Source organism: Zerene cesonia, chromosome 7 (assembly GCF_012273895.1).
Source record: "Zerene cesonia ecotype Mississippi chromosome 7, Zerene_cesonia_1.1, whole genome shotgun sequence".
NCBI lineage: Eukaryota > Metazoa > Arthropoda > Insecta > Lepidoptera > Pieridae > Zerene > Zerene cesonia.
The window spans coordinates 1898897-1903453 of record NC_052108.1 but is presented as its reverse complement, the minus strand read 5'-3'; positions in this window follow the sequence as shown (position 1 = coordinate 1903453).

Genomic DNA, 4557 nt, shown 5'->3' with positions numbered 1-4557 from the left:
TGTTGGTGATATATGTTTATTGAAGGATTTCTTCCCACGGATCTTCGCAGAACATTCTGGAAGTATAAAATAATAGAATTAAATAAAGTTTCAATATTTTTTAACATCGATAACCATTTTATTCTAACAAAAAAATGTAGGCACATTTTTGTGAATATATTTCGCTTAGACAATAAAAACGAATGTATCATATTTAATGGGATTTTGAAGTGGGTGATAATCAGTTGTACCAAAACTACAAGATTAATTGCCTATATTACAATATCAATACAAGTATTGTTCGTAACAGATAAAATAAACAGTTGGTAGATAATAAAAATGGGTTTGAATAAATTATTTTCGTCTATTATTTATTGATTTGAATTTTAATTATTCGGGGTACCGGGTTCGATTACATGTAGGAATTTATTTATTGTTTCATTTTTTTTTGTTTAATATTATCATTATTTTAGTTATACTAAAGTAATTATATTAATAGAAATAACAGTTAATTTTTGGCGGTCGTTATAAATTGTAATAACCATAAATTGTAAATCAACAAAACATGTATTAAACAAATTATGTATTAAATAAATGTGTATGTATGTCTATGGAATGGTGTTATCTGATAAGTTTATTCGAATGAAATAATTTAATAAACATTGACAAATCAATCAACCTAGTTTTGGTGTAACCTGTAAACCTGCTAAAATCAGCAATGTTTCTACATAGAAAACAAAATACAAACAGTAAATAAAAAATAAGGAAAAAAATTCAAAATCGTTTCACCCAATCGAAAGCTCTAATCTTGCAAACATAAGAATTGGTCTCTTGAGAATATAGTATAGGCACACTGTAGGTACATCCCCAAAGAACTTACAACTACCCACAAACAAACGATATTTTACATATAATTCTAGATATTTAGTACATTTAAAGGGAAATAAAAGCTCAACGATAAATTGTTAGCGGACGAGTTTATTCTGTTTAATCTATCGTGAGTAAGTGAAATATGGCTGTCTTCGCTCCTACTTGGATATTATTTACGATGGATTTCTTTCTTGCCATTTAAACACTGGGTCTTTAGCCTGGACGTCCTCTTATTTTAAACAATCTTTATGTTTGTTAGATGTTCTTATTAGATATTATTTCACACGCATAAAACAAGCATAAAATTTATGTAATATTATCCTCATATCTATTCGTATACCCGGTTCCGTAATCTAGATTGTGATTGTCTCGGCTTCGATTTTCAAAATAAAATTTAAAATTTTCCATTAATCTAAACTTTTTTTAGTATAAACAGCCATTAAAAAAAATAAGAACGCTGTTCCGAGTCCCGCGTCATGATCGAATCGTTTCCTATTCTTTACTTTTTTCAAATTTAAACAAATTGCATTCGGCATGTACCTTTGCTTATATGATATGCCATAAAATTATTATTATATTATTCATAATGATATAGTTGTTGTATTTAAAGGGTCTGGATAATTTGAAATAATACGTGGAAAAGAAAGGTTACATTGCTAAAGACAGAGAAGAGAAGATAATGAAAAATAAAAATGCCTTATTACACTACGTGTTTTTAATTTATTTAATCGGAAACTCTTAACTTGCTATATACAAGCGCATTCATAATTATTCAATTTTAAAAATCTATAAAAATAACGTAAACGGAGGTAAAAACAAAAAACAAGCATTCTTAATAATACCGGTACGAAATAAATAAATGTTTTAACACTAAAAAAACCCAAACTACCCCTTCCCGAATATCGTATTTGCATACATTAAAAGACAAAGAGACAGTCATAATTCTGATATTTAATTTTTTTTTTTTTCATTCACAAGTACCGGTTCTCATACAAATGCATAAAATATTTAAATCAAAAACAAAATCGCTGTTACTTAAACAATGAAACTTTTGTCGCTTTGACAATTTTTTGTTGCACGAAAATGGGTCTTATTGCCTTGGCGTTAAGGGTGAAGAAAGGTGTGCGCGAAATTAATAATAGCATGCATAATTATGCACGGTGTCACCTCATAAAATGTGTATAGTTTTTCAATTTGCATTTTGCGACGTTTTTTTTAAAGCCCATTTTATTTGTTTGAACTTTCTTAACAGATATAAATTAAATACGTTCATACGTATAAAACATGTAGTTTTATATTCCATTTAATTTAACATACTTAAAAATAATTATGTTCAAGAAAACTTCACGATGATTATTATGATTTATTATTATAACCTAACACTTAACAGAAAAGTAGATACTGCATTATTATGTCTACTAAACTTATAAAGATACTTAATTATGATTTAACTTGTATTATGTACTCCATAAATTATCTGTCGCTATCATGTCATAAAGAATTCATATTCCAAATTCAAAAATTTAAATCATCCCAGAATCAACGTAAAGGTGGCGTCACACCGGTCCGTGCCGAATTGCGTTCAAACAACGAGTACACGGAACGAATTCGGGATTCACAATAAGATGCTAATCTTCAACACCTTTGAGTAATTTGCATAATATCAACGGCTTAGTGGCGGTTAGCGAATATACTTTGTAATTATAGTCGCAAAAACGCAGATTTATTAACCGATTTTACACCTTTGACGGAATATTTTAATATGCAGTGTGTAATTAAGAGGATATAATTGATTGTAATTGCAGACCTCAACGTTTTATAACAGTGAGTAAATTAAGATAAAACACACAAAAACGTTGTTATAAAAAGAGCGAGTATCATATTATGTTTTCGTATATATAAACTACTGTTTTCATGTAAAGCATGATAATGTAAATCATTGGTTTTTGTTTGTATTTTTTTTATTTAAAACAAGAAATACATAACGGACAGAGAATATTTCGTACTGTGTCAAAGAGTGCTATAGAAAATGAAGAATATTTATTATCTCATTACTATTTTAATAATTCGCTTGTTTTGATGGGATTAATTTCAATTAGTTCCATAAATAAACCTTAAGAATTTTGTCACGATAACAAAACAATAACTAACCAGGCTTGTTAAAACATTATGTATTTCCAACAATGTAGCATAAACAATACAAGAAAAACACATTGCAATCAACAAAAGCATCAAGCAATACAAATAAGCCTTAAAACATGTACACCTGGCAAGCATGTGCCGGAAAATCAATACACAGCGTGTCGCGAACGCGTGATTCCAACGAAAAACTACTACACGGCACCCACCCCACGCGGATTTTTCTTCACCCCACCCTCTTGCAGGGGGAGCGAGGGAATGACGCAAAAAGATGCCCGGTTTTTTCCCGTGTGTTTTTGTTGACTGTACCACACACACTGAAATCCCAACCTTACATCACACTAATACAACATTTTTTCATTCGTGGAAAACTGTCACGCGCGCAATTGTTCTCGGTGTGACCGCAGCCGAATCTCACACGTAAGGTTTGCACAGCAAAGATGAGAATCGCGTACGGATTATCAAATATTAAGGGTTCGTACACTCGAATGCCTAATGACTTCTTATGATCTGATGTCATGTTGTGTGTAAGTTTCGTCTTTATTTGACTTGGCAGTTGAGGGTTGAATGAACGCGCATTCCGTATTCCAAATGCGAAAATTTGAAATTTTGGAATTCGTAAATCGCACACGTAATACGGTTCTATGTGGGGACGGTTAATGTTCCAAATTTATATTTTCCTTGTATGAAATGGAGGGAAATGGAATTTAAATGAAATAGAAGCATACTTTTAAGAATACGTTTGCAGTTGGAACTTTCTAGAAAAGTTGCAGTAGATCAATATCATTTCATACTTTCTTATTTTTTGTGTTATTTGTAGGAACTGATTAAATAATATCTAAATTCAAACTTATTCAAAGTAAAATGAAACGCTTATAATCACACTAATATTTTAAATATGAAAGTTTGTTTGGATGTTTGTCCGTCAATCACGCTGAAACTAATGAACGGATATTGATAATTAATATTTTTTGTCATATTAGGTAATAAATGGTAGTGAAAAATAGTTAACAATAGCAGGAAACAATGAGAGTATAACTTTTACTAGCAAAATTTTCTTAGAACTGTGTGTTACATGAGTTTTTATTATTTCCACTATTTATCTAACCAAATAAAAATTGGCAATATCATTTTTAAAACAATTTATTCAATGAAGTAAAACAAACTATACGGAGATGAATTAAAAATGTAACATTTTATATAAACGCGTTCATTACATAATGTTTAAAATATATTGTATATTTTTGTTTTGTTTGCTTTATATATTCTAGAAGCTTCGACTGGATTTTTATGTATCTAACATACATATTTTCTGTATAGTTTTGGACAATTACTAGGTATTTTATGTGTAATTTTAGATATCTAGGCTTTTTCATTTTAGCTCCATAGTCTCTAAATGTGTAGATGTTTAACTCGTTTGTATTCATTATTTTCAACCAACTTCAAATAAGGAGGAGGCTATAAAATTCGGCTGTATTTGTTTGGCTTTGTGCCCCTCAGAACCTTAACCTAGGTGTTTTGATGTTAGTTTTTTTGTTTAAAACAATTATTTTATTATATTTACAATAT